The sequence below is a fragment of the Falco biarmicus genome, chromosome 2 (assembly GCF_023638135.1).
Source record: "Falco biarmicus isolate bFalBia1 chromosome 2, bFalBia1.pri, whole genome shotgun sequence".
Taxonomy (NCBI): domain Eukaryota; kingdom Metazoa; phylum Chordata; class Aves; order Falconiformes; family Falconidae; genus Falco; species Falco biarmicus.
Window position 1 is genome coordinate 69230443 of NC_079289.1, and position 22042 is coordinate 69252484.

General features: G+C 45.1%; 1 protein-coding gene across 9 annotated transcripts in view; it reads right to left on the reverse strand.

Moving 5' to 3' along the window:
* Positions 1-22042, reverse strand: part of MAP4K4 (mitogen-activated protein kinase kinase kinase kinase 4) — a 170894-nt gene that overhangs the window by 90489 nt on the left and 58363 nt on the right. The window lies entirely within an intron of this gene.

A 22042-nucleotide genomic window follows, 5' to 3' on the forward strand; every position in this document is an offset into this window, starting at 1 on the left:
GCTGACTTCTGACAAAAAACCTGTTTTTCTCCAGTATGTTTTTACACAAGGTGGGGCCGGATCAATTAGCTGTTCTGTATTTTTTTTTCTTAACAGGCACTTAGAAATGGCCCTAGTATTGGTATTTTTCAGCTCTCCACTTAACACCCAGCAGTCTGCCCTGAGACTTCCAGTTAAACAGCCTGGTATCCCAACACCTTTCACAAGCATCATTCCCAAAGGCTCTTCTCTGAACCAGTCAAGCTCTGCAGCAAGAGGTATGCCCACTACATTTCCTCACTTTCATCACAAATAATGATAAAACACACAACAAAACATTTCACTAATGTCGCAGTTCCTCTACCTTTCTCCTTACCAATTTCTAAGTTTCCTAGGCAGAAACCTTTATGCAGCATCCACTATAGCTGATGGACATCAGTAGTGGGTTTTTCCCCTGGGCTAACTTCTTAACCTCTTCACAGACTCTTTGAGACTGGCACCCCAGAACTGAAGCACCCCAAACCACTAGTCTCTTTGGAGAAATTCTGACCCCACACCTTATGATGCCCTCCATGGAAGTAATGGCCAGGCAACGCTGGTGCATTAGAAAGGATGAAATACTGCAGAACTCACAGCCTCAGCTTTCTTTCACAACTCTCGTTGTGCTGCACTCTCCCCTTATTAACCAATCCACATGCTTTCTATAAATAAATTACTGTACCCGGGCTTCTGCCGGCTCTGTAAATTCTCTTTATTGCATGCATTTCTTTTTACAACCTGGTCTCAAGCTGGTTTCAATTTTGAAACAAAGTTAGGGTCATAACATGTGTGCAGCGGCCAAGCCTGACCTCACCTTGACCTTACTACTTCTTGAACCAAAGCCTTTCAGCAAGCCCAGGAGAGATGCAACTCCAATTTCCCACCCTGGACCTCTGCCTAATGACAAAAGCCTGTGGTCTTCTCTTCAAGATTTACTATCCCACCAAGGGAGGAGGGGAAAATGTTTTACATCGAGGTGGAAAAATGCCTCCTCTAAGCTCCGTCCCTCTTTTCCACAGCTCTGTGGAAGGAACTAAAAGGCCCAAGGGCATGGGGAAGCACAGTTTGAGGTATAAAAGGAATATGCTAAATGTAAGAGAGGAAAAAGGACATCTCAGAGGACAAAAGCTCACAATACTAAGGAGGGCTGAGGAAGAAGACACTTTTCAAAAAAACAGTGAAATACCGTTCCACTGTTCATTCTGCAGCAAAGCGGGGACACTAAAATGGTGGCAGAACATACTCTAACCAGAAAAAGTGGTACACAGAAAGGTAGCAAGACATCCACAAGATGCCACATATTTTATGGAAATTTTGTTCCATTTGTCTTTCTAGATCTACAAACTACTGGTGGGCTTGCTATTTCCAGAGAGAAGCCTGAAATTTCCCAGGGCTCAGCTTCACAGCTTTTCTCAAGATGACGTTCCTCCTTGTGAGACTGGCCCACTCGGGATGACTAATGCGCGCCAGCCCAACCACCCTTCCCCGGCAGCTTTACGGGATCCTGCTGGTGCCTCCACTAGTCCCTGTGAAAACCTGGGCCACGACAGCTACTGCAAAGCGCAGCGATTGCTCGTGTTTCACTTTGCTGTCTCTGCAGCAGAGATGGGAAAAGCTTCTCCATAACCCTCCTAAGGGACTGGAAAGCAAGGGAACTGCAGACTGTGGGAAGTGTGGGCTGCTCAGTATCCCAGGCCAAATTTAAACCCTGGTCATTTCAGAATATTGTTTAAAATTACTCCAAATTCCTTTTTCATAATGCATGCAGCATTCACATTCTAAGCATCTACATATATGGGGGGGCTGCATGACTTTAATTTATATGAGAGAAGTAAAAGGACATTTTGAAGCCACATTCTTTTCATTAAAATCATTTTTAGAGAGAGGGGGAAAAGCAAACATCACAAGCACAACACATAAGCATGAGCAGAGTTTTTGTTTGTTTATCTGCTTAACAGCTCTGCTCAAGAACAGACTTGTCAAACTATTAGCATGCTGGTATAATTTTGCTTGCAACATGAAATGGCTAAGCATTCTCATTTCGGAAACCCATCTTCAGATTTTCATAGCCAGCTTCTGCTTCAGAAAAATTTGTCTGCATTAAAAATAATTATAATAAAAATGCAAAGTGGTTGAATGTGACGAAAGAACTGCAGAAGTCGTAGATGGCAAAAACCCTCTAAACTCAATCTCCTGGGATTAAAATTTATTAAAATCCAACTCCCAGGGCACTTCGTAAATGTGGTAACCATTAAGGCCCCCATCCAGACACCATCTCAGCAACACCACCAGCTAACACTCCGGTGGGACAGCATTTTCCTTGCAGAATAAGGCCCCTGCCTCTGTGTTGTGTGGAGTCGAAGCCCCTTGGAGTGTCCCAGGTTCCCCCCTCCCCAGGGCACCATAGAGGTTCTTGCAGCTTTGTTTCAGCAAATTGTCAGTAATTACCATCCATGTATCTGAAAAACATCACGAGATTGCACAACGTGCATGATGACTGAAAACAGAAGTTTCTTAAAATATTGCTAGATACCAAATAGCAGAGGCTGGGGATCACAGCATAACTGTCCCTTGTCCAGAAAGTTAAATATGCAATGAAGATGACAGCAACTCAGATACACCTTGTTAAGCATGATGACTGTCTCCAGAGCCAACAGACTGAGGAGGCTGCAGAAGTTGCACTGTGTAGTAGCCTCAACAGGTAGTAAAGGCTCTGTCATCCCAGGAGTGGAGTTTGCCAGGTCTCGGGGTGGGGGCCACAACAAAACATCAACATTGTCAGCTGAGCCTGGCTCCCACCCCCATGGAAAAGAGCCCAACAACACATTCCCTTCATTAGACCATTGGTGGGCTTGGCAGTGTTAGCTTTATGGTTGGACTCGATCTTGAAGGTCTTTTCCATCCTAAATGATTCCATGATTCTATGTTAAGATCTTATCAACCAAGATTTCCAAACTACTTGTTGTTTCTTATGCATCCTCCCTGCCTTTCTTTTCATGCATTTACTCATATTAAAGCACTTGTTTATCCTCCCAAGGAAGCAACATAACAATATTTTTGAGACTGCTACTGCACCATTCTATTTTTAAATGGCCTGTTGGAATGAGCAAGTCAATGGAGCTGCGCCTTCTGACCCTAAATCTTGTCCCATTTCTTCCCATGCGGATGAGAAAAAGTTCATCATATATGGAGGATTTTAAAATACAGCTCTTAGCAACACAGCAACACTGCAGCATCTAACTGGATCTTAAACTGAATCCACTACTTAAGCATATTTCCAGTCATGTCTGATAGCAATATGCTGTTTATTTCTCATCTCAGTGGGCTTTATGCATATTGAAAAGCAGAGGGGACAAGGGGAATCCTTAGTAGACTGCTAAGATCTGCAAAACATTATAAATTTCAAGCTTACCCACACTCTTCAACTCAGTTAATACACCTACTTCTTGCCTCTTTCTTCTTCTGCACACATTATTACTGCAAAACTTTTGTTTTGGAAAGGTTCAAAGGCAAACGGTGTTATGTGCTGGTTTTCATGGTGCTTTTTTTTTCCCTAAGATGTCTTAATGTTATCAAAGAACTATGCAAATTAAATGCAAAAGAAACCCTATCAGCTCATTTACCTCCCACCCCCTCCAAAATTATCCAAGATACATAATGCACAGAAATGTTATTCTCCTACTAACACAGTTTCTGACCTGTGTATTAATGTGCCTTTTGGGGGACTGTTCCCAGAAGCTTGCCTCCCAGCTAAATGGCACAGAAGTAGAATATGGAGCATCACACACTAAGGAAGGAAGGCAGCATGCGTGACTCAAGACTTGCAAGCTTGGATTATCTTGTGCACTGTACTATACACAATTAACCAACCTCTGAGCAACCTACACTGACAGTTGTAGAAAGAAAAGCAACTAAATTGAGAAAAAAATCTAATTCACGTTTCAGTTGCTACAATGTACATAGAGGCAGCAGGATAGATTTAAACACGCTGTAAAATGAAAACTCACTGTAGTACCACCTCTAAGCAGTGCTGTACAATTCCCCCATGACAAAATCAACTTTTCAATTTGCTTCTCATTTAGTTGGCTCTAAACTCCTACCAGCCTGAGGCAACAGGCCATGGTGCAATACTCCACTATTAGGTTGCACACACCAGTGCAATAAATGATACCTTATTATTCCAATGCATGTTTACCATCAGTTCTTTTTGTCATTTGCCAGCATAAAGAGTTGCAGATCAACCAGCTTTGGATTGCGAATACTTGGACTCTACATTTCTTCCTACTCCCTGGAAAGACTAGATCAAACGAATAATAAAATCTAACATGTTCTTAAGTAGAAGGTCTACCTAGTTGCATTTGTAGCCAAAATAATGTTGCTCCTACTGATACATCATTCTGTAAGCTAAATAATCATAACCTCCAGTGATGGAGATAAATTTGTAAAAAGGGGGTAATGTTTGTCTGCCATGGAAGCTCCTTCTAGAATAAATATCAACAAACAACCTCAGTACAAAAGCCTGGCAAATCACTGCAGAAACACACAAGAACCAAAAAAGGCCAACATCAATGTTCTTTCTTCCTGTTAGATGACTTCTAAACCCAAACCGAGCAGAAGCTATTAAAGACTCCCACTGTTTAAGTCAAAGGCAGGACAGGGTTCTGTGTTTTCCCTCTGTCTAACTCTTGACATCAGATGCCTGGAAAGCAAAACAGAAAACAATATACTTTCTACCCTACTTTAGATATCCACAGGCTCACTAGCTGTCTATCGAAGAAATAATAATGACAATTTACTCATGCATAGTACTGCATTCTGTGAAGTGTGAAAGACACACAGTTATTATCAGTCCTGTACTTCCAGGGTCAGAGTGAAAACATATTACCTGCTAAAAAAAAAAATGATTTTTTACTTCGATTGCTACTTTCGTGGTAGCTTTCCCACTCTGAAAGACGCTGAACATACATTACCAAGGCATTTCTTTCTACCAAACAGCTCATTGCCTAAACAGGAAAAATAAAAAGAAAGGGGAGGGGGAAAAAAAAAAAAAAAGGATAGTGGGAAAACCATGGCAGAAAAACCACATTCTGACTTTCCCAGGATTGCAACAGGTCAATGGCAGAGCTCAGTTAGGAGACATCTCTGCTGACTCCCAGCACCCTGCCCAGCGGTCAGCTAGCCTCACTGATCAGCAGGAGATGTTTTTATCTGATGGGAGAGGTCAGGAAAAGAACTGCAATGGCAGACAACTCTCTTGCCACTCTACCTGGGAAACAATGCCAACCTCCCATAGGACCTTTGACAGATTTGCCTAAATGAGGCCTGATGATTACGCCCATTTCAGTTCACAGCCATTGAGACACATGATTGAGCAACAGATGAAAAAAAGCTGCCAAAATAAGGGGGTGTTGCAGGGGAAGGGGAAGGCAAGAGATCTAGCAGTGGTGCAGTTTAAGAATGGCTGGCCCTTCGTTACCCAGTCACGCCAATCCCAGTCCAATTGGGATCCCCCAGGGCAACATATTTCCTGGCTCAAATGACACAAAACATTCATTCCCTTATCAAGCAGAGCTTACAGATTCCCCTCTTCCTTCTCCCTCCCAAGCACCAAGCAGGAAAGATCGATGAATTAGCGTCCACTGGCAACACCGACAGCAAGGCTGTGATGTGTTTTTCCACAAGGCCTCAACTTCAGGCCATCAAGAAGTTTTTTAAAAGATACGCCTTGCTGAGTGCTGCCCCTCCACCAGACACCCCAGCCATCGGCTAGCTAGCTGCTGGATCAAGCTTTGCTGCTCTTCAAGGTGGTTACCCAGAGCTCCCTGCTCCAGATTCGATGCTTCTTTTACAAGGACACATGAGCTAAGCAGCTTGAGTCCCCAGCCTGGAAAATACCTTCTTCAAGAGCCATCCTCAAAGTCATCAACCCATGCTATCACCACCAGGCTGTGCCCAGATTTAGTGACCTTCACTAAATACACCATCACTCACTTTCTCTTTATAATAGAGTCCTCATCCTCAGCCCTCTTCAAAATGAGCCTCTAACCTCATTATTGCCTGTACTTTTTTCTGGTTTTAAACATACCTAGGTAATTTAGTTGGGACACTACTGAAAGGCACCAACAAAACCTCAAACTAAACAGAAGAATGAAACCAGAGTAGAGGCATACCTCCCACATGGACACCATTGGCTCAGAGTGTATTGGCTTCCTCTGGAAACATCAGTTAACATCTGCTGTGTCCAGGTCTCATTCAAAGCAGTTCTTCACCCTACCTTAACAACTTTACCAGTCACTAAATCCAAACCCTCCTAACACTAGCTTGTCTCTTTTGACGACCTGCTGCAATGGCCCCTTTCACCCAGAACAATTTCTTTCTGGCAAATATAATTAAAAACAGGTCAGGTAAAGAGAACATCAAGATCAGAATTAAGAGCAAAATAATAAAGCATGTACTTCTAGATACAAACTGACATGGGCTACAGATACAGATGACTTCTCATTTTACATCTCCAAACACCCTCCATCGGATCTTGGCCACCGGAAGGAGAGGCAGGCCTGATCTGGTGGTGTGGCCATAGCAAGCCCTTGCAGCAGGGCCGGCATTAATCAGGTTGAAGGGGACCACCACAGGTCACCAGAGCAAGCCTTGTGCTCACCAGATGCCACCCCACTGTCACAACCACCCAGTGCTACTTCAGAGGGACATCACACACCACACACTGCTTCCACCTCAGACTAAGCGTGGCTCAAAATGACCTGCCAGGGTCCCCACATGGGTGGAGGGAGGCTTTGAAACAACACCGGCACCTCCTCAGCTGAGAGAGACAGCAAATGAAGGGCAGAGTCTCCGGAGTGACATTGAAATAAGCCTGGATGAAGAGCCTGGGGCGGCTTCTCTTTGTTTGCTCTTCAAATGAATTGATATTGACATTTAACCCATCACCCCAGACATGCAAATCTGAGCTTTCTGACCGAAAGGAGCAATTTACACCTTGTGACCAAGGCCTCCTGCAAACCCAGGCAAGCCTGGGCCCATTTCACTCCACTTACCGCCAAGAAGCTACTGAGAAACCACCTCAGTGCTGGGCACGGACCTTCTGAAAGAAGAGGAGAGATGCTCCTGACAAATTTAAGTATTTAACCATCGGGTACACAGAAGTGCCACAAGACATACTTTTCTTTGGGGGACTAACCATAGTTAGTCCCTGCCCCTTCGTGCACCAACACTGTTCTAAGCAGCTTTCACTCTCTTGGGGGACACTGTCAGAGGTCATATGCCACAAAAGAAGGAAAACCAAGCTCACAACACACCCTACCAGCCTTGTTGCATTCAGTCTACTGCCAAAAACAGCAGCTCTGAGAAATGAGTGACGGCCAACCCCAGGCAGCAAAAGGGTGGTGTCCCTCACCGGGTGGCATCCAGCAGGCACAGAGTATGCATCCGGCTACGCTGCTTTGGGTGCCTGGCTGCTTGAGAATCCATCCCAAAATTTCCACCGGCCTCCCAGAGAGCACCGGGAGGGGTACGAAATAGAAACCAACCTTTTCTTCAAGTATGCTAAGCAGATGGGGGAATTATTTTGGAAGGTACAAAACCTCAATGTAAATTCAAAAGACATAGTGGGAAGGGAAGCAAAAGGGGAGAACGATTGGCTCCACTGCTTTTATTTCTTTCTTTAACACAGTTTTGGGCTCGCTGTTGTGGGTTCAGCCCACTGGACAAGGAGGAGCCCAACTCACACACTGCTACGTTCAGCTGTTCGCATTGAGAGAGTCCTGCCTTTCGTCCAGCTGCACCACAAGACGCTAACAAGCCCACTGTGTGGGGAGGCTCTGAAGCCATCATTGGACAGCTTAACATTAATGAGGGGCAAGGGAATGGAGAACTATTTTAATTTATACCATCCCAGTGGAACAATATAGCCAAGCAGAGCAGGGAAGTCAGGCTGCATAATGAGTTTTATTTCAACGTGGTTAAAATGAAAGATTTCACATCCACCTTTAAAAAATTCCAGAACATGAGCAGTAAAGAAGGGAAGTTAATGAACTCTTAAATACACATTTATATATATAAATAGAATTAAATTCCAGTCCAGTAGTCAATACTGCTCCAGAGCTACAACACACAATGAAGGAGGAGCGGAACTTGTGTGGTTTAGGGCTTTTTGCTTTTCCTACTGAGGGCAGACACTGGTTGGCACCTCTTCCTTCAGCCATTACAAACGTCATCAGTGCCACTTCCAGTTAGTCACATCTCCTCACCATGATGGACTGGGGAGCCACAATTTACTGCTGAAACTAAAATCTACCTTCTGGGGCATCAGATATGCTGAGGAAGTATTACAAGAGGAGGCGTTCCTAAAAAGAACGGGGACCGTGTTTTATACTGTGACCCCCATATGTAAAAGCAAATTAAGAAATATTTTAACAACTTATTTGAAAGATGAAAACATACATTTAGCCTAAAGTTATATGTATTTTAATTAACTGAGAACTTGTACCAGAAGACTCCAGCATTTTTATCTTCTGATACCCTGTCAAGTACAGCTGTGATTCTAAAGCAAAAAAAACCCAAAACACCTTGTCCTTGAGAAACTGGCATGTGGCCAGTGAGTGATCTGTAAACAGCTTTGTGTCCACATGAACTATTTTCAAAAAACTCAGGCAGTATTTTCAGACCTCGAACTATTTCTGCTTCGTCAGCACGGGAGCCTGACTCAGAAACGCAAGCCTATACTAACAACCCTTTCTGCACCAGACTTGCCAACAACAAAACACCAACCTCAGAGGTTGCTGGGCCCTTTATTTATTTATTTAGCAAAAGAAGGACCAAATTGAACACAATTTCCTTTCGGTTGCTAGCCGGGTAGTATTTAAGTTGCATTCCCAAAGCCTGTGGCCAACGTGTTTATTGTGTGAAAGGGCCACACAACAGAATAGCCGTTATGCAACATTGTCGGCTCGCAGGTTAATCCACAGAAAGGAACGGCATTCATTAAGGAAACGGAGCCTGCGCATTCTTCAATTATTACTTTTTACCGAGTACTCAAGAACACATCAAGTGCCTCACAGAAACTAGTCAAAACATGTTCACCGCTCTTAAATAACACACTACTGGCCTTCACAGACCAAGCTGAGGTGAACAAAAAAGGAAAGAAAGTCCTCAGGAGGACTCGTAAAGCCAGGCCACAGTGCAGCTGCCACCACAGCCAGCCCCACCTGCCCTGCTGTGCACTCAGGGTACAAAATATAACGCAGATTAAGCAGAAGTTATTTTGGTGCAAAAGGATTTGTGCAATTGCATTCTACAGGAAGAGCCAGCAGATCAATACTTTGGGAGTTTTTGATCATGGGTTGTTCTACACAACACCAGGCCTGCTGGCGACAGATGGAGTACACTCGTCTCAAAGGGGGAAAAGAATCTTTGCACAGGACTTAGCAGGGCTCATTGAAAGAGCTTTAAACTAGATTTGAGGGTGGAAAGGGATAAAACCAGGCTTGCTAGAGATAAGCCCGGGTGCAGCACACCAGTGCTTGAGGTGCTAGTGAGGTCAGACGTTTCAGTGGAGGTAGGGGATGGAGATCCATGCAGCAGCAAAGACAGAAGGGTTATTGATGTGTTAGAAACCACAGAAGCACCCGAGAATGGTCATGTAAGAATTAGGCCTTCTCCCTCCAAACAGGTGGTGGGACCAATAGCCCAACTGAAGTGTATCTACACCAATGCACGCAGCACAGTCAGCAAACAGGAGGAGCTGGAAGCCACTGTGCAGCAGGAAAACTATGACACAGTTGCCATCACAGGAACACGGTGGGATGACTCGCACAACTAGATGTGTTGCAATGGATGGATATAAATTCTTCAGAAAGAATAGACAAGGAAGGAGAGGTGATGGGGTAGCCCTGTGTGTTAGGGAATGTTTTGATTGTCTAGAGCTTAATGATGGCAACAACAGGGTTAAGTGTTTATCAGTAAGAATCACAGGCAAGGCCAACAGGGCAGATATAATGGTGGGAGTCTTTTACAGACAACCCAATCAGGATGAACAGGCAGATGAAATATTCTATAAGCAGCCAGGAGAAGCCTCACAATTGCTAACCCTTGTTCTTGTGAGGAAATTGAACCTAGCAGATGTCTGCTGGAAATACAATACAGCAAAGAGGAAACAGTCCAGGAGGTTCCTGGAGTGTGTGGAAGATAACTTCCTGACTCAGCTGGTGAGGGAGCCAGCTAGGGAAGGCGCCCCACTGGACCTGCTGTTTGTCAATATCCTCATTTTGGCTAAGATAGAGTTAATTTTCTTCCCGGTAGCTGGTATAGTGCTGTGTTTTGGATTTAGGAAGAGAATATTGTTGATAAGACACTGATATTTTAGCTGTTGCTAAGCAGTAGTCAAGGACTCTTAGCTTCTCATACTGCCCTGCAAGCAAGCAGGCTGGGGGACACAAGAAGCTGGGAGAAGACACCACCAGGACAGCTGATCCAAACTGGCCAAAGGGATATTCCATACCATATGACAACATGCTCATTATATAAACTAGGAGGAAAGCTGGCCAGGGGAGCTGCTCAGGATGAGACTTTCCCTTTGTTTTCTGTCCTATTAAACCACCTTTATCTCAACCCATGAATTTTACTTTTTTTTCCATTTCTCTCCCCCGTCCCACTGTGGGGGGTAGGGAGTGAGCAAATGGCTGTGCAGTGTTTAGCTGCCTGCCAGGTTAAACCACAACAGTAAACAGAGGACTTGTGGGTGATGTGATGGTTGGAGGGTGTCTTGTGCATAGCAATCACAAAACGATAAGAGCTTTCGATTCTTGGATAAATAAGGAGGGGGTTCAGCAGAAATGCTACCTTGGACTTCCAGAGGGCTGACTTCAGCCTGTTTAGGAGACTGGTAGACAGAGTCCCTTGGGAGGCAGTGCTGAAGGGCCAAGGGGTCCAGGAAAGCTGGACATTTTTCAAGAATGAAATCTTAATGTCGCAGGAGCAGGCCATCCCCATGTGCCAAAATAAAGCAAGCAGGGAAGGAGACCAGCCTGGCTGAACAGAGAGCTCAGGAAAAAAAGGACAGTTTACGACCTTTGGAAGAAGGGGACAGAACTCAGGAGGACTACAAGGATGTCATGAGGTTATACAGGGAGAAAATTAGAAGGGCCAAAGCCCACCTAGAAATTAATCTGGCTACTGCTACAAAAGACGATAAAAATGTTTCTATAAATACATTGGCAACAAAAGGAGGGCTAAGGAGAATCTCCATCCTTTATTTGATGGGGCTGGGGGGGAACATGGCCACAAAAGATGAGGAAAAGCCTGAGATATGTAATGCCATCTTTGCCTCAGCCTTTAGTAAGACCAGTTGTTCTCTAGGCACCCAGCACCCTGTGCTAGAAGACGGGGAGCAGAATGAAGCCATCATCATCCAAGGGGAAATAGTCAGTGACCTGCTGCACCACTCAGACACACACAAGTTTACGGGGCTGGATGGGATCCACCCAAGGGTACTGAGGGAGCTGGCAGGACTGCTCACCAAGTCACTTTCAATCATTTACCAGCAGTCCTGGCTAACCGGGGAGGTCCCAGTTGACTGGAAGTTAGCCAATGTGACGCCCATCCACAGGCCAGAAGGAGGATCCAGGGAACTACAGACCCATCAGCCTGACCTCAGTGCCGGGGAAGGTTATGGAGCAGATCATCCTGAGTGCCATCACATGGCATGTACAGGAGAACCAGGTGATCTGGCCCAGCCAGCCTGGGTTTATGAAACACAGGTCCTGCTTGACTAACCTGATCTCCTACTATGACAAGGTGACCCCCTTAGTGGATGAGGGAAAGGCTGTGGATGTTTTTTCCTGGACTTTAGTCAAGCCTTTGACACCATCTCCCCCAACATTCTCCTGGAGAAACTGGCTGCTCACGGCTCGGACAGGTGCACTCTGCACTGGGTAACAAGCCGGCTGGGTGGCCGGGCCCAAAGAGTGGTGGTGAATGGAGTGACATCCAGCTGGCGACTGGTCACCAGTGGTGTTCCCCAGGCAGTTTAATCCTGTTTAATACCTTTATCAATGATCTGGACGAGGGGATCAAGGGCACCCTCAGTAAGCTGGCAGGTGACACCAAGCTGGGTGGGAGTGTTGATCTGCTGGAGGGCAGGCAGGGATCTGGACAGGCTGGATCGATGGGTCGAGGCCAACTGTGTGAGGTTCAACATGGCCAAGTGCTGGGTCCTGCCCTTGGGACACAGCAGCCCCACGCAGCGCTACAGGCTTGGGGAAGGGGGGCTGGGAAGTGCCTGGTGGGAAAGGGCCTGGGGGTGCTGGTCAGCAGCCGGCTGGACATGAGCCAGCAGTGTGCCCAGGTGGCCAACAAGGCCAACAGCGTCCTGGCTTGTATCTGAAACGGTGTGGCCAGCAGGGCTAGGGCAGTGATCGTCCCCCTGTACTCGGCACTGGTGAGGCCACGTCTCGAATCCTGTGTTCAGGTTTGGGCCCCTCACTGCAAGGGGGACGTGGAGGTGCTGGAGCGTGTCCAGAGACAGGCAACGGAGCTGGTGAAGGGTCTAGGGAGCAATCCTATGAGGAGCAGCTGAGGGAACTGGGGGTGTTTAGCCTGGAGCAAAGGAGGCTCAGGGGGACCTTATCGCTCCCTACAGCTGCCTGAGAGGAGGCTGCGGGCAGGTGGGGGTCGGTCTCTTCTCCCAGGTAACAAGTGACAGGACAAGAGGAAACAGCCTCAGGTTGCTCCAGGGCAGGTTTAGATCGGATATTAGGAAAAATTTCTTCACTGAGAGGGTGGTCAAGCATTGGAACAAGCTGTCCAGGGAGATACTGGAATCACCATCCCTGGAGGTATTTGAAAGACGTGTAGATGTGGTGCTTAGGGACATGGTTTAGTGACGGACTTGGCAGTGCTGGGTTAATAGTTGGACTCCATGATATTAAAGGTCTTTTCCAACCTAAACAATTCTATGATTCTATGATTTCAGTCCCACACACACATGCCTTCTGTAGCTGTAGGTAGGATATACACTGCAAACTTTTTTACTTGAGTATTTCTAACAAAAATTGCACTTGGGAGTAAAAAAGACCCTCCTTTCTCATGACACTACAAAAAAAGTATTATTCAGCTCACGATACAATGCCAGCTATTCCTGCAGACCACAAGTCACTACTCTGGAGCAGAGCTGTCATTAGATGTAATATAAAAATTGTTAGTTGGAAAGGCCAAGCTTTTGGTTGTAAATCACTCAGCAAACTGGAACAAATAGGACAACTTAGTATTACCCTGGACTACAAAAGATGAGTGAGAACCAGAATTCAGCTGTGGAAGACAACTAAAACATTTCGTAACTGCTTATAGCCAGGCAGCTTATCCCAGTATCACCATCCATAAACCTCTCTTAACGCTGCACCACTTCTCAGGTGGCAAAGGGGAAGGGAGAAGAGGATGGCAGGTGCCTCAACCCCGAACAGTCCCCCAGCATGGGCAGCAAGGCCATCCCTCTGGCCCTGCAAGTGTCCTGGCAGCCACGCTTACATGGAGAGGAGAGGGAGCAGGGACACAGCGTGAGCCTGGACAGGGTCCCATCTTGCTGAGGGCAGATGCACAGCATAAAGGATGCAAGGCAACAGGCCAGCCCTCCCAATGACTACAGCAGGCTGACCATCATCTCCTGGCCCATCAGCTCATCGCCCTTAAATACAGATATGGAAATGGGAGCCTGTAAACAGTTCGGATTGAAGTCCCAGCTCCTGGCAAACCAAAAAGAACTGCTCCAGCAATCATTTAGTCCCGACTCAGAAGCACCCTACACACCCAAAGTTTCCATCCTCAGCTGGGTGTTTTCCAAAGAGGCAGTCATGAAAGATCCCACGTATCTGCCCATACTCTGGTGTCTCCAAGAGCAGGTGCAGTTGACTGTGAGGGATGCACCTCTGGATTGCAGCACAGCTGGAGCCAGCATACATCCTGCCACATGGGTCTTTGCAAAATAACCGGTCACCTCAGCCACTGTGGCTCAGAGACAGACCCAGGTGGGGAACAACCCAGAAACCTCTGGTTAGAGGGAGCAGTTCATGTTTAGGGATTCACAAGAGAAAACTCTGCTTAACCTCACTGAGAATTTAAACTTAAAAATTTGTAATCCTACAAACACAGACACACATAATGTTAAAGCTGTAGCCAAATTTAATCTCTTACCATTCCTTTCCACCACTTCCAACCTTACTGAAAGGAGTGGAGAGGGGGACTGGAAATAAATAAATTTTAAAAGAAGTAGAAGCCTTCCACTTGTTTTAAGGTATTTTCTCAGTCACATTTCCTAGGCTGTATGTGAAACCTTACAGTGGAAAGTTTGAGCAACACTGCCTCAAAAGCTACCTATCACTTACACAAATCACCACTTGAATCTGGAAAACAGTGATGTTAAGCACAATCAGGTACTCTGACCAAACGCTACAGCCATGACCTAAATACATTATGTGGTATGGCAGTGCAGAACAGTAGTTCCTAGAATTAAGCAATCTTCCAATTAAGTGTCATGCACTGAAAACAAAATTAAATCAGCTGTCATGCTGCCCGACTACTTCTACTCCCTTCTCCCCACATCAGGGAAAGAAAACAAAATCCTTTCCACCAGTCTGAATGCTGTATCACCAGCAGGACTGGATTTCCAAGATGCTGGGGAGAGGTCTACGTATGCCAGCTGTGCCTGTCCCAAATTACAGCACTCTGAGGAGAGCTAAAACAAAGTAATTATTTTTTAAATTGTAATAAAACTGGATTTCTGAAAGTTCCAGTGCTTTTAAAGTTTGCCTTTTAAATTTACAGCCACTTGTCTAATTACTGAAAGAGCATTACAGTTTATTATAATCATGTGTCTGCACTGAAAACATCAATATAGCATGCTGGAATTGATTGCTCAATTATACAATGCACAGCTATTGCAACTGCTGTCAAAGTAGAATTCATAACAAGTCCCAGGGCTTGTCTTTCAAAACACAAGCGAGAGTAATGCTTAACACTTAAACAATTTCACCGAACCAATGGATCATCAGGAAAAGCACATACAAGACAAGATTTAGTGCAACACGCTGTCAATTATGGGCTGTGTTTGAAGACATGCATAGATGCGCCTTAATGCCAAGCGTGGGGCAGCCCCATCAAACACAGAGCTAATTAAGAGCTCACTACGGCACGATGCTCCAGATCTGAGCACCAAACACCACTTCACCACGCTGATCACCTACCCTGGGTGAAAAGACCCTGACAGAAGTCAGAATCCCACCCACCAGCCCAGTAGGTGAGAAGGTGCTTCACCACCCAAGGGAACTACCCACATTCAGAAACTACACGGCATCAAGGGAAGGAGGGTCGGGGGCAGCCCTGGGTGACCCCACACCAAGGCGCAGCCCTGGGTGACCCCTGACAGCCCCACCTCTGGCAAAGTTGTGCTGAAATGCTGCTCCACTGTCACTGAAGGTGAAAAACACACAGACACACACACATACACCCCAAAACACGTTTTCCATCAGCACTCACCTCTGCCTGACTCTGTCTATGGCAGGGAGGCAGGCTCCTACAACCAGCTCTTTCCAAGGCAAAGCTGGTGGCTCTCTGATCCTGCCAAGAGCACTACGAGTGCACCCACTGCAGCTGCACACTGCCTGATGGAGGGCAATCGGGTCCCCATAGACACACATGTCTGTCCAAAAGGTCTTTGTCTACCTAGATCATGGCTTTGGAAGATATTTTAGGCAAAAACGAGCAAAAAGAACAGGGTTCTTGTGCTACTCTTACTCCTTGTCTAGCTACAGCACATTTCAAACAGAGATGCCTGGAAAGAAAATAAACAAAACCAGGCTCAAAGCCCCCAGTGAATTTCCATCTGAAACATCAAGAAAACCCCAAGAGCTTAATTTGATATTACGCTAGGCTTGAGTTCAAATAAACACAAGAATTCAAAGCTGGAAGCATTAAAGATGCCCAGTGCTAGAGAAAGTAGGGAAGGAGCTTGTACTTTCCACTGGTGTAAAGCTACAGGGGCTTCCTTTTCTGATTTTCGCCATAAACCCAAAGTGCAACCAAAAAAAAAGCAAAGCTAAGAGGATCAGAGATAAAATCATCCAAGATCCAAAAAATTAAAACTGAAGGGCTGTAACATCCAAGTTTCTGCAGAGAGCACAGAGAAAGGTTCCTCAATATGCAATTGAACGGTTGGGGCAGAGAAAACACGCAAATGCAAGTTACTGGCAAATGCCATTTCAGAAAAATTAGCAGGTGCTTGATTTTATTGTAATTGATTTTGATGACTCTGCTTTTTATTTCCATTTTTTACTAATGTTTCACTACCTTAGAAGTCATCTTCTGTAGACATTTAAAAACAGATAATGCACAATTTCCATTTAGTCTGCTCATTAGTTTAAGAATTTCAGGAGACACTATTCCAAAGCAAAAGGGGGAGGGGGGGGGGAGGGGGAGGAGAAGAAAACCAACATTTCTCCATTATGTGAATAAGCCTGTAGCTAAGATAGATTTTATCTACCTAATTATACTGTTTGCCACTTGCATTTATATTTAGTACTGAAATCAGTGAGTGAAATTCATCAAGAAACTGCAAGCGAGATAAAACAAACAGTCCAGTTGACCGCTATGTGAAAATCTTCAAGAACCATCTCTAGCTTCAGTAAAAGCAATTGAAAATGATAGGAAAACCTACTAGTGTGAATCCAAAGTAGACCACTCCAGCTTTCCAGTCTCCATTTTCATGTTCATTGCAGGCAGAAGTTCATTTGTTCTACTTTTATGACTCCCATGAATGTGTCACACACTCAACACGTAAGTACACACTTAGTAATGACAAGTTTTAGCTCTGCCTCGAGATAGATACCATTCAAAGCAGAGGCAAGTCTGTGCCAATATCTTCCAAGCAAACAAACTAGAAGACACATAACATGCTTAAGTCTGATTTCTTGAAGGAAAATAACTTAAAAAGAAGGCCTTCAGGCTACGTTTCTCCAGGCTGCCCTGGAAGAGACCCAAGAAAAAGTGGGTCAGAAACACAGCAGAGAGGACAGACCAGCCCTGGGAGGAACCAGGATGGAGGTCTGCATGTCCAGCTTGGCATGGCCACCCTGGGGAACCATGCCATGCTATGGCTTTGGCAGAGCCCTGGGAGATAGGAGGTAATTGCAAACAAACAACAGAGTATTTTTACTGGTGGATAGGTCAGCGGTAAGGGAGCTGAAGATATGGCATGTAGGTGCAAGTACAGCCTTATCTTTCATCTCTGCCTCCACCATCAGATCATCAACACTCCCAGCGATGACGATTCTATTCATCTCAGAAAACAGGATCTTAAGAGAGAATACCTAATAAACTCAAGTATTGTTAGGATTTCATTTCCCCCAGCTAGAATCACCTTGTGAATGATGAGCAAAGCCTTTCTTTCTTCAATCAAGATTACCTGATACAGGATTGCATGTGATGCTAACACAGCCCTGGCCTAGGCAAGAGTGACAAGCAATCACAAATAACTGGGGAATGGGGGGAAACCAACAGGGCTTCTTTCCTAACATCTCTGCTCACTTTACACATCCTAACTCATACAATATACATGGATATACCATGACATAAAGACGTGGCAGCCACTCCAGAAAGCTGGAAGGAGCAGCCAAAGAAAAAGCAAGGGGGAGGAAGAAAACGAGACTGCCTCCAGTACCATCACCTCTCACAAAAGATCCCTGCCTAGCCACTACTTGGAAGCCAACACGTGATGGCAGGTCATTATTACAGCAAACAAGCCCAGGAAACAAGTGTGCACACAATGAGGGAATTCCAGCATTTAGCAATCCCAGCTACCACCACAACCTGCCTATGTGCTCTTTACAGAGGACAGTCTCCCTTCAGAGCACCAAATTTCATTCCTAATGAAAAAAAAAAGTTGCTTCAACAGTGTCTGTGACTTATCACCAACAAAAGATTAAGAGAAGTTGGTCCCTCAAAACCAGACTTAAAGAAGGCTTATCCATTTTAGTGATGCTGTTAATGAGAGTTAACGATGCTTCTTTCCATCACAGCTAGACACAGGCACTTTCAGGACTGGACTCTACTTGTCCTTCCCACCACTTCAGCCATGACTAAAAGGTCAACATTCAAATACAGGTACCTCAAATGAACATTCAAATACAGGTACCTCAAATGAACATTCAAATACAGGTACCTCAAATGTGGCATGGCAAAAAAAATGACCTGGTGTTCAAACACAGGGGAAAAAAAATTCTGTATTGTTTCCTTGCTATAATATGAGAAACATGTAAGCTGCTTCCCAAATCTACAAAACCAAGACAGTTAGGGCCCCTGAAATTAAAAGACAGAATAACAAAAATTTTAAAAGTTAAGAAATAAGTATCTATTAAATGTTTTTGCAAAACTATTTAACAGACCATAAGCTCTCAGCCAAACTACTTCTGAAACTAGCAGCTGTGCCAGAGAACCTCTGCACATATTATTTGTTGATAAACTTCTGCATGCATTTAGATGTTAGCATTGCTACCATTTTTCCTTCAGTTCATGCATGCAGTGACAGTTTGACCAAAACAGCACCTGTATTTCTACCCTTATGACCACCTCCCTAAATCTTGTCAGTCTGCAAATTTCTTTCTAGTCTTTTCAAGCCACATCCTGCAAAGTCCACTACTACAGAAATTATGCGATGGTTTTCTTGTACCACCTTCCTCCTCCTCAGACGAAACAGCCTTAGCATCCAGTAAAGGGCATGCGTTTGCATCTTGCCTTTGCTCTGAAAGATAAAAACACGTCAACCATCTTCCCCCTGTTAAACCCAGTAAGTAGCTCTAACCCGCTGCTTACAAAAGAACACAGAAGCACTAGAAAGATCCTCCCATGGACTATGGGTTTGGGGTTGGAAAACAATGCAGAGACAGGAACATTGCCAGGATCCAAGAGAAAGCTGATTCCCAGGATAAACTCCAGGCGCTGATCACACACACACACACATGCACAGAGCTCCAGTTCTCCAACTTTGCCATGAGAACTACCAGAAGCTTCAAAACCAAGTTCACAAGGTGATTACTATCCTGAGCAACTTGAGGCACATTGAAGGATATGCATGAACACACACAAATCTAGGGCATTTGTCACCACAAGATAGGGTGAAATGGGAGAAGGCATGTCAAGAAGAAAGGTCTGGAAGGAGATGACACATTTCCACTCCAGCCATAGACTTCCTGTGCAATTTTGAACATGTTTCCTCTGTTTTTCTTTAATCCATAAAAATACCAACTTTATAGCGTGTTGTCAGGCATAACTCCTTACTGTTTATTTTGAAAAGTGTTTTGATGTTCCAGGGCAAAAGCTGCTGCAGATAGACCACACATTAAAAAACAGCTAAGTATTACCAGGGCTGATGCCTTACATGGGTATTTGCAGTTCCTCTGTACCGAGCAGCTATTTGAGACCAGGAAACAGCAGCCAGCACTTCCAGAAGCACCAAGCACATTTGGTACCTCGCCAGATCCGGAGGAGAGCAGCCGACACCGCAAAAGCAACGCAACAAGTTCATGGGTGCTGAGGGAAAACCAAGGAAGCGGAGTCAGACTTCCTCTTCCTCCAGCAAGCGACTGAGCCCGGACTGCCGGCATCCTGCAGTTCAGTTTGTGAGGCCTAAATATGGGTAATGAATGCTTTGTGGGACATCCCAGGGCAAGCAGAAAACAGCATGAGACCTATTGGAGATCTACGTCCTTTTGGACCAGATGCTAGGGGTAGGCAGGATGCTCCAGTGTACATCTCCTTGGCAGAGAGGAGCAGAAGGGATTAGGGTGGAGGGAACAGAGGGACACAGGTCCCATCCCACTGCCCATGAGGTGCAATGCCACCATCAGCTGTCCCCTGGTCCAGCAGCTCGAAGGCAGCATCCCAGCTGGGCTCACCCAAGTTCTGATGGCAGCTGGGCTGCAGCGGCCCCTGGAAGTCGGAGGAATCCCTTTGGCTTTGAGGAAGTGCCTGGACACGGCAAGGCACGCACAAGCAGCTTAACGACAGGCATTGCATTCCCAGCATACATAAAAAGGCATGCTGCAAACAACGCTGCAATTTGGCAGGCAGGTTGAAAAAAAAAGGAGTGCCTATTCAAAAAGGCTACTGTTTACTGTTGCTTCACATGAAATGAGATCCCTCCATGTTTTTTAATTTTTCATTCTTAATCCCATACATTAAAAAAAATAATCTCCTATTCCTAAAAAGGTGGTGTGATTTTTTCAAGTACATGCCTTATAACTTTCAGCTTCTGAGTATTAAATGCTTTCTGTGTTAAATTTGGAAAGGCAGAGAGGGGTTACGAGAAGGATTATTCTAATTCTTTCTCTGCTCTTCAGTACAGCAAAAGGGAATGAGCAGGTTAAGACAGTCTCTAGAAGACGCAGCTATTTTATTAAAGAAAGATCTCTTGAACAAACATTAACAGGATCATTTGGATGTCTTCAAGAAGATTGTAAATCTGAGATCTGCTGATGTAGAGGAAATGCAGATCTTTATCTGTAGGCCTGAAAGCAAAGCAAAATAAAATAAATTTCTGAATTCCCTCTCTATAGAGACAGTTTGTCCTTCAGGACAAAGCTCCACTGCTTCAGTGCTGTCACTTCCACACCTTGCCCAGCCTGAAGCTGGAGCTGCTGGTGTACTTTCAGATCTAAGGTGTTCTTGTTTCCAAAATTAAAAGTCACTAGATCCTCTGAAGGCTCTGAGTTTCAGGGGTGGTGAGAAAATACTGCCTTTAACGCAGGCCAGCTCCTCCCACACTTCTCAACTGATGGCTCACTCTAAGCCAAATTATTTTAAAATTCTGCAAATCCAAGGAAGAAGGTTCCAGAAACAAGGAGCAGCCCAGTGCCACATAGCAACCTACACCTGCAGGGACCCTCTCCTGCACCCTGCAACCTGCCTGGCGTTTGCTGCAGGTTTAAACCCTCCTCTTCAAAGACAATTTTTGCAGGGCCAGGTGGGACCCTCCAAGGAACTCCTCCGAAGTAAAAGATCCTCAGATCCCTGAGTCATGATTCATTTGATGTTGTGATGGAAGACTACCAAGCACCTTGGTGTAGCAGACCACTCCTGTGACCCTTCATTAGGCAAATATCCACATCCTCCTTCCTTGCTCAGCTGCAAGAGTTACAGCTATTTAAAGAAGCCACACCACACATCCAACACCGAGGACTTGACACCCTCCTCCCCACCTCCTCTAGGAGCGGCAGACATTCAGTACATCATTAATTAGGTCCAAAATTCACCCTCTCCCTGATGCTTTTGTGCACCTCTGACTCACTAGAATATTACTAAGGTACAATTGGAGATAATCATGCTGTTAACAACGTTAGCAGGGCAGTTTACAAGATTACATATAATAAGCATGGGTTAGAGGGAAGTGCATCATGAATTTAACAGAACAGTAAAAAAAAAAAAAAAAAGAAGAGCAACAGTCCAATTATCTTCTCCTTACGCCAAGTTTCAAATAAAGACCTCTGTGAGGCCAACACTGTAGCACAGTAGGGAGCAGCACAGTGGGCTAAAATTGTGTTATTCTTCTCTTTGTTGGGAAAGGAGGACTAACAACTTGGACTGGAAGGCATTTAACTATCTATTTGATTAGTCATTCAACAGAATGACGAAGGTCACCAAAGCACCATCCAGCACAAATGCATACCTGACCTCGTATCACACACAGATGTTGAGGTCCAAGTGCAATTCCTCCCCGTGCTCCTCTTCCTGTCTCCTTCTGAAGCTGGGTTTGAAACCAACAACCTGCTTTATCCCACTTCTCTTAAACTATTAGGTTTCCTGCATTTTAAAAGAAGACCAAGCTTACAGCAAGACATTGGGGAGAATGCAGAAGTTACACGTGCAGTACTTACAAATTACTCCTTTATATCCCCCAGGTTATGTGTTTGATATTAATAGGTCCAAACACCAACAGTTAAAGCAAAGCAAGGGAGAAATCCATGGCAAA